Raw genomic sequence first — 9,850 nt, 5'->3', positions numbered from 1 at the left:
CCATTGGTGTTTTGTTCAGGAAATTTTCTCCTGTGCCTATGTGATCAGAGGTTTTCCCTACTTACTCATCTAATAGTGTCAGTGTGTCTGGTTTAATGTGGAGATCTTTGATCCACTTACACTTGAGCTTTGTACAAGGAGATAAGAAAGGGTCTATTTTCATTCTTTTGAATGCTGAGTGCCAGTTGGACCAGCACCATTTGTTGAATAGGCTGTCCTTTTTCCATTGAATGTTTACTGCTCCTTTGTCAAAAATCAGGTGACCATATACATGAGGGCTCATTTCTGGATCTTCTATTCTATTCCATTGATCCACATGCCTATTTCTGTACCAGTACCATGCAGTTTTCAGCACAATTGCCTTGTAATATAGCTTGAGGTCAGGGATAGTGATTCCCGCAAATGTTTTCTTGTTGAGGATGGATTTTGCTATTCTAGGTCTTTTGTTATTCCAGATGAAATTGCACATTGATTTTTCCAATTCCATGAAGAACTGGGTTGGAATTGTGATGGGGATTGTGTTGAATGTTTAGATTGCTTTTGGTAGGATGGCCATTTTTAAAATGTTGATCTTTCCAATACATGAGCATGGGATATCTTTCTATTTTTTTAGATCCTCCTCAATTTCTTTCTTTAGAGGTTTGAAGTTCTTGTCATACAGGTCCTTCACTTGCTTAGTTAGAGTCACACCAAGGTATTTCTTAGTTTTTGTGATGATTGTGAAGGGTACGTTTTCCCTAATTTCTTTTTCCACATGTTTGTCCTTTGAGTATAGGAAGGCTACTGATTTGTTTAAGTTAATTTTGTATCCAGCCACTTTGCTGAACTTGTTTATCAGCTGTAAGAGTTCTCTGTTGCAATTTTTGGGGTCACTTAAGTACACTATCATGTCATCGTCAAAGAGTGATGTTTTTATCTATTCCTTTCTGATTTGCATCCCCTTGATCTCCTTTTGCTGTCTAATTGCTCCAGCCTGGACTTCCAGTCCTATGTTGAATAGGTAGGGGGAGAGTGGGCAGCCTTGTCGAGTCCCTAATTTTAGTGGGATTGCTTCAAGTTTCCCACCATTAAGTTTGATGTTGGCTGTTGGTTTGCTGTATATTGCTTTTATTATATTTAAGTATGGACCTTGGATTCCTGTTCTTTCCAGGACTTTTAACATGAAGGGGTGTTGAATTTTGTCAAATGCTTTCTCAGCATCTAGTGAGATGACCATGTGATTTTGATCTTTGAGTTTATTTATATGGTGGAATACATTGATGGATTTCCTTATATTAAACCATCCCTGCATCCCAGGGATGAAGCCTACTTGATCATGATGAATGATCGTTTTGATATATTCTTGGATTTGGTTTGCAAAGATTTTGTTGAGTATTTTTGCATCAATGTTCATAAGTGAGATTGGTCTAAAGTTCTCTTTCCTTGTTGGGTCTTTGTGTGGTTTAGGTACAAGGGTTATTGTAGCCTCAAAAAATGAGTTAGGTAGTATTTCATCTGATTCTATATTTTGGAATAATTTGTAGAGTATTGGTGTTATATTCGCAATAAATGTCTGATAAAATTCTGCACTGAACCTGTCTGGACCTGGGCTTTTTTTGGTTTGGAGGCTTTTGATGACTTCTTCTATTTCTTTAGGTGTTATAGGGTTATTTAGATGGTTTACTTGGTCCTGGTTTAACTTTAGGATCTTGTATCTGTCTAGGAATTCGTCCATTTCCTCCAGATTTTCCAATTTTGTGGAGTATAAGTTTTTGTAGTAGGATCTGATGGTTTCTTGAATTTCCTCAGTTTCAGTTGTTATGTCTCCACTTTCCTTTCTGATTTTGTTAATTTGTATACTCTCTCTTTGCCCTCTAGTTAGTCTGGCTAGGGGTTTATCAATATTGTTGATTTTCTCAAAGAACCAACTCTTGGTTATGTTGATTTTTTCAATGTTTTTTTTCGTTTCTATTTGGTCTATTTCTGCCCTAATTTTGATTATTTCTTGCAGTCTACTCTTCTTGGGTATATCTGCTTCCTTTTGTTCTAGGGCTTTTAGCTGTGCTGTCAGGTTGTTTATGTAAGCTCTCTCCAGTTTCTTTCTGAAGCGCTCAGGGCTATGAGTTTTTCTCTCAGTACTGCTTTCATTGCATACAATAGGTTATGGTATGTTGTCTTTTTGTTTTTGTTGAATTCTAGAAAATCCTTAAATTCTTTCTTTATTTCTTCTTTGACCCTGCTATCCTTTAACAGAGCGTTGTTTAGTTTCCATGTGTATGTGGGCTTTTAGTTGTCTTTGTTGTTGTTAAAGACCTTGGTGATCTGAGAGGGTGCATGGGAGTATTTCAATCTTCTTATATCGATTGAGGATCGTTCTGTGTCCAATTATGTGGTCAATGTTCGAGAAGGTGCCATGGGGTGCTGAGAAGAAGGTGTATTCTTTTACTTTAGGATAATATGTTCTGTATATATCTATTAATTCTACTTGGTTCAAAGTCTCTGCTAGTTTTGCAGTGTCCTTGTTTAGTTTCTGTTTCCATGATCTGTTCATTGGTGAGAGTGAGGTATTAAAGTCTCCCACTATTATTGTGTGGGGTGAAATGTAGTTTTTGAGCTTTAGAAGAGTTTCTTTTATGAATGTGGGTACTTTTGTATTTGGAGCATACATGTTAAGGATTGAGAGTTCTTCCTGACAGATTTCCCCAGTAATGAGTAAAAAGTGTCCTTCCTTATCTTTTTTGATAACTTTTGGTTGAAAATTTAATTTATTTGATATTAGAATAGCCACTCCAGCTTTCTTCTTGGAGCTGTTTGCTTGGAAGTTTTTTTTCCCACCCTTTTACTCAGAGATAGTGTCTGTCTTTGTCTCTGAGATGAGTTTCCTGTATGCAGCAAAAGGCTGGATTTTGTTTATGTATCCAGTCTGATAGCCTATGTCTCTTTATTGGGGAGTTGAGTCCATTTATATTAATAGATATCAAGGAATAGTTGTTTCCGCTTCCTGCCATTATTGCTTTTGTGGGTTGATTTGTGTCTGTGTCTCTTTCTTCTTTTGGTTTTCTTGTTTAGGAGTTTTCTTGTTTTTACTAGGCTGTATTTTCCCTCATTGTATTGGGTTTTCCACCTATAATTCGTTGTAGTACTGGGTTTGTGTTCCGATATTGTGTAAATTTTGATTTGTCTTGAAATATCTTCATCTCTCCATCTATAGTGATTGATAGTTTTGCTGGGTATAGCAGCTTGGGCTGGCACTTGTGTTCTCTTAGGGTGTGCATGATGTCTGTCCAGGCTCTTCTAGCTTTCATAGTCTCTCTTGAGAAATGGGGTGTAAGTCTTATTGGCCTGCCTTTATATGTCACCTGGCCTTTCTCCCTTACTGCTTTCAGTATTCTTTCTTTGCTTTGGGCGCTTGGTGTTTTTACTATTATGTGTCGGGAGGTATTTCTTTTCTGGGCCACTCTATTTGGAGTTCTGAAGGCTTTTTTTATGCTCATGGTCATCTCATTCTTGAGGGTAGGGAAGTTTTCTTCTACGATTTTGTTGAAGATATTTAATGTGCCTCTTAGTTGATACTCTTCTCTTTCTTCTTTTCCTATTATCCTTAGGTTTGGTTTTCTCATTGTGTTCTGGATTTCCTGGACATTTTGAGTTAGGAGCTTTTTGTTTTTTGCATCTTCTCTGGCTGTTTTGTCTATGTTTGCAATGTTGTCTTCTGCCCCCGCGATTCTCTCTTCGATCTCTTGTAATCTATTGGAAATGCTTGCTTCTGTGACTCCTGATTTCTTTTTTAGGTGTTCTACCTCTAGGGTTATCTCTTTTCTGTTTTCTTTATTGTGTCAATTTCCATTTTAAATTCTCTCCTTCATTCCTTCATCTCTTTGGTTCTGTTTTCCTCTAGTTCTTTGAGTGTTTTTCTTGTTTCATCTTTAAAAGCTTCCGAATCTTTTTGCTCTTTCTCCCGCTCTTGTTTAAGTATCTCTATCAGCATCTTGATGTATGATTTCAGGTCTGTGTCTTCTTTTTCTGGAGTGTTTGGCATTCCGATGTTTGCTGTTATGGGAGAGCTGGGTTCTGGTGTTGCCAGGTTGTCTTGGTTTCCTTGGGATATACTCTTTCGCTTTCCTCTTGCCATTTTTTTGTTAGTGATATGTTCTTTCCTTTCCCTTGTATCTGGTCTGTGTGCCTGGTTCTCCACTGGTCCAGGTGGCTGATGGGCCGAGCCTTGTTCTATGCCTCAGAGTCGCTGGGTGTTAACAGAAGTTCCAAAGTTCTGTTCCTGGTCCCTGGATCAGGCAGGTCGGAGGCTGTGTTTTGCGTGTGCACTCCGCAGAGATCTCTCTTCTCCTTGGCTGCCTAGATCTTCTACTCACCAGTTTTTCAACCTTTAGGAGCTGGCGGTCCGCATGGCAGATGGGCCAGGCTCTGTTCTGTGCCCTGAAGTCGCCGTCGGGTCTTGAGTTGATTTCTTGACATGAAAAATTATTAGAGGCCCAAGGATCAACTCATTCAGATTTTTAGATTATTCATTTGTTTTATAATGTTTTAATGTTTAAAATGGGTGTAATGCTGCGTTTTGTGGTTTTATTATTTCTCTGGGAAAAAATACAAAATACAAGATATTGTGGTTGCCAACCTCAGGACACGCTACTTTGGGAGAAAGGTTTCGAGTTTTTGTTTTTTTAAAAATGGGATTTGGCTCTGTGTGCCTTCCAGAGTTATATGAATCAGATTTGTTAGATGGAGACTGCCTGAAAAACTAAATTCAAGAGGAAAACAACAACAACAACAACAACAAAATAGAATGATACACTGGCCTGCTTAGATTCCTGATCTCAGAGAGTCATTGCAGCCTCCCTTCTGCAGGTCTGGCTGGCTTTCTCATTTCCTGTCCCCTTCTAGATTCTCAATGCCCATATTCAGCTTGAAGAAGCTATGAAGAGTTATTGCCCCAATTCCCTGAACTTTGTGGGTTGAAGGTGGTTATTCTAAGGTTGTTTTTATGAGAAATTTAGAAATGGTCATAATTTAACAGGGAGGTATTAGTCAGGTTTATTTGTACAGCCATTATCTTCATTTTGTAACTAAGCTAAAATCATATCTTACACTGCCAGAAATCTTTATAATTGATACAAAGTTGAAGTTATAATTTTTACAGTGATATAGAACTTATTTGATATAGATTTGATGTTTTAATTGGTATAATTTCTTATTGATTTAAAATTGAGATTAGCATTGTTGCTTTCATATAGATATTGTACCTATACAATACATTTGAGAATGCAAGTCTTAGACCTAGTCCTATAACTGCTATTATTCACTAGTTTTAGTTGATTAAACAATATGAGTTAAGGGTCAGATAGCAAACTCATGGTTCTCAGTCAATTAAAAGGGTGTTTTTGAGATATTTCAATTAAAAATGGCCAAGAGTAGTCAAGGCTGAACAGTTCAGAAATACTTTTGTAGTTAGATGGTTTTCAAACACATCAGAAATCCATAAATTATGACATTTAATGTTATTTATCTTTTGTTAAGACACATGTGCTCCTTACAGTTTTTCTTTGGTGGATTTAATGGAGGAATTGAGCATCTATATCTCTAGGTAAGGTATATTTTGTTGCTAGGCACCCACTGGGCAGAAAGTGCCTATTTTATCTAGAGACTAATACTGTCCAAAAAGGGGCACATTATGAAGAACAGTTGACTGATAACCTATGATAAGTTAAATTATCAGCCCTTCAAGATTTCTGCAATATCTTCAAAAGTCTGTCAATATTCTGGGCTAGAAGGATTGATTTCACATGTTGCTAATAGGGGACTGCTAGTAAAGATTTGTCTCTACAAACTGTTTTAGCTCTGGAAGCCATATTAGGCTTCCTATGTTTTTAGAAATTTGGCCACTATCAGATTTCTGAAGGAGGTAAAGACAAATTTAGTTTTATAGCCTATCCAAGATAATTAACTTTGAGAAAACATTGTCATTTAGAATATTTTCAAGTGGTAACTGTTGTACACAGTTTACATTTGAAGGTAATTTTTTTTAAGTAAACAGAGGGTGATGTGCAGGTTGATGTTAAGGTAATATATAATTGGACAGTGGAGAAGTAGGTGGGGAAAGAGGCTGAAGGAGCAGAAGAGAGGGAGAGGAGGAGGGGATTGATAGAGAAAAACAATGGAAGCCAACATGTATGTTTCTCTTGGTGCATCTCTAGCTTGATGAGGTTGTCATGATTATTGCTAAGGTTTTCTAGGAGTCTACTTTAGCTCATATAGCTGGGCAGTTTATATCTTTGTTTGCTGGTTGTAAACTTATTGTATAGAGGGTTTGTGAATTGAGAATTTAACATATAAACTTGTTTGATAAGTTAATGGATGTGGAGTCATGTTTGTACTGGGCGGTGGAGGAAAGTGAATGAAAACAACATGCTGGAGCAATTGTATCCACCCAGGACAGAAGCAGCAGGGGTGGTGGAGTGAAGTGCACCTGAGTTCTTAGAGGCATTATGTATAGCTAAGTTAGAGATCCCCACAGTGCCATATGGTCCTCCAGGTGCCAGCACTAGTGTGGGATAATATATATATATATATATATATATATATATATATATATATATATATATATATATGGATTTAAGTGAACACCACAATAATAATCACAAAATAATATATCAGAAATAAATAAATGAGCTAATTTTTTATTTTTATAAGAACCATTATACATGTATGTTAAATGTACATTTATTGAAGATTATGTATGTATCAGTTTTACTTTTAAAGATGCATGTTGAAATATAGACAATTATCATAGTCAGGGTTTCTTATGCTTCAAAAAGCACCAGGATCAAAAAATCAAAATGGAGAGAAAAGGGTTTATTTGGCTTACATTTCTAGATCATGATCCATCATTGGAGGTAGTCAGGACAGGAACTCAAGTAGGACAGGAACCTGGAGACAGGAACTGATGCAGAGGCTATGGAGGGATGATGCTTATTAGTTCCTTCTGCTGGCTTGCTCAGCCTACCTTCTTATAAAATCAAGGACCACCACCCCAGGATGGCATCACTCACAATGGGCTTTGCCCTCCCCGATTAATCACCAATAGGGAAAATGTCCTATATCTGGATCTCATGGAGGTATTTCCTCAAACTGAGGCTACTTTATTTGTGATGACTAGCTTGTATCCAGTTGACACACAAAAAAGCATCCAGTGTAACAATATACAGATCTGGGTAGAAATTCTAGGTGTGAAGTGATGGCTTATTCTAGTTCATACTGTTTATCATAAGAAAGGAGGCATCTACCTGGTAATACTCTGAAGGTGTTTTTTTTTTTTTTTTTTTTTTTTTTTTTTTTTTTTTTTTTTTGTAGTGGTTAAAAAAAAGGTTCTGCTGCTACTGGTCTAAAGGTCTCACTTTATGGGAGCTGCTTCAGTGTGGGGCCAGGCACATGGTTCTACAGGTCCTCTAGGTGGTTAGTTAAAAAGCCTGTTACACACACATCTCATTCCACGGGACTCACATGCCCTCACCTTGCATGGGAAACAGAGCTGAAACTGCACATTCCAGCTGCCTCTTAGCCATTGCTTTCACACACTGTCCTCCATGTCCCGTAAAAACATGACTCAACAATCAATAAGTTGTCAAACATACTTATATATTTAATGCTCAATACACAATAAATTCATTGCCAATTAATAAAGATATAAACCGCCCACCTAGACGAGATAAAATAGATCTAGTTAACCTTGATCTGAACCATCCTCTGCTGCCTCCATCTTGAATCTTCCACTTCTCTCTTCCACCTTACCAGAACTTTTGTTCCTGCCCCACTCTCTACTCTGTCCAATCATGAATTGCCTTGATATCAACCTACAGTCTTTAACTTAGTTAGACCTTATTTAAAACATAGTTTGTCTTTGATAAGAGCAGTATTTCAGAGACCCACATCTTGGCCTTTTTCATGGTTTGCTCTGGAGAGTACCAACTCCTAGACCTAGGAGAGACCTGGAAAGACCTGGAAAGTACTGTGCTTTGTCCCTGCTAGGTGTTTGTTTGTTACTCAGCGGCAAAGAGTTTCCTCAGGAAATGTTCAGGCGTTTCCATTTCCCTTCCATAGGAACTGTGGTGAGTTGATGGACAATTTTGTTGAACGCAATCCATACACTGTACTGAGAGAAGGCTCCAAAGGAAGGCTGGAACAAAGGTATCCTGAAAGATACCAGGTCATAGCTCCTTCTAGACTGAACTTGTCCTTCTCAGCTGAAGGCTGTGACTTCTTAACAACACTAGTGTGTCCTTCCAATTGGCACAGCCTCACTCTTTAGCTTTCACCATGATGATCTCCCGCGTAGCCTCAGTATTCAGGTCTCCTAGTCCACAGGTCAGCAGGGAAAACGGAGCCTGGAATTTCAAGGCAAGTGGCTTAGCAAACACCAGATGTTCAAAGTCAGCCATTTTGAGTGACAAATCCTGAGAGGTAGAGAAGTTCCAGTATTAACAATCTGTTGGTGAGCTATTTACACATCAGTGTGTCAGTGGAGCATGCTCTCTGCTGGAGGCCAGCAGCTGTGGTTCTTCTTTTTTGTTTGGGTCTCCTTGAGGCAGTGGTGGGGGTAATCATTGGCAGGGGCAAGACTTGGTCTTGTGAGAAATTTAGGGTTGCTGTATAAATAATAAAACAATTTTCTACCTCAATTTGAAGTCACTATGCTTCAGAAGTCCCTGTGAGGAGAGAAAATGTTTAGCACCTCATTCTAAAGCAGCAGGAGAGTAAGTAAAGTAGCTTTTGTTCTAACTCCGTGGAATTGTGTGGCTCTAACTTTCAGCCTACTAGTTGAAGTCACAGGAAGAAAAAATTGACACTTGAAGAGTGATTTTAGTGTTTATTTCTAGGTTTTAAAAGTTTTCTGTGAACACTTTCTAAGAAAAAGGAGAACAGGAGTGCTAAGGAGAGGGAGATAAGAAGAGTAATGATAAGAAAAGTGTGAACACCGAGAATTGCTAAGGAAAGTGGATAAGGAGCCATGACCCTTATTTGTCCTCAGCGCACTCACATTATTCGGAATACATGATCACATGATCACAAGTTAATCACAGGTTTGCACATACATTCAAATCATATGTCCAGCAAGAAATTCATGACAGAGAATGCTCACATGCATAGCCATTAGAAGTAATTATCTGGCTAAACATTCATCACGTATCATAGCTCTACAGGTTCATGGAGAGTTAAAAACCATAACTAAGTTCTTAGTGAATTTGTATAGATAAACCCACTAAATAATTTATCTTCTGTCCTACCACCTGTAATAAATCACTAGTTCCCCTTTGAAGACTTTTGCTTAATGGTTTTTACAATCTTTTGGAATGTGCTCAGAGTAATAGAATGACTGCTTACTATCTCAGAAGAAATTAACTGGTAACACTTGGGGACTGTTAGAGTTTTCATTGTATTTTTGATTATCAGAAAGGAAATAGTAACAATTCCACTATAAAAGAGCTTAATATATACTGACATAATTTTAGGAATTCATATAGGATCATTATTAAGAATTAATAAGTTATCTATTTGTCTATACAGCATTACTACAAGACAGTACATGTTTGTAGTTCTGCAGAGATCCTCTCAAAAGGGTAGCCTAATATCAGTGCTTGTTAAATTTATTTAATGATATCAGGAAAAGCATATTAATAGCAGGAATATCTTCTAACATGAATTTAGTCCAGGCTTTGCCTATCAGAGCAAATCTCTCACTGACATTTTAAATGCAAATCCGACAACATCTCATGAAGATATCCTGCTACTTATCGGCTTGTTCTATGTCAGCTCCTTACAGAGTTCCAGGTCTGCGATGGCTATTTGGCAGAGCTTCTCA

The sequence above is a fragment of the Micromys minutus genome, assembly GCF_963924665.1.
Source record: "Micromys minutus genome assembly, chromosome: 6".
NCBI classification, from domain to species: Eukaryota; Metazoa; Chordata; class Mammalia; order Rodentia; family Muridae; genus Micromys; species Micromys minutus.
The sequence above is the reverse complement of the archived record's forward strand: the minus strand, read 5'-3'. Positions refer to the sequence as shown.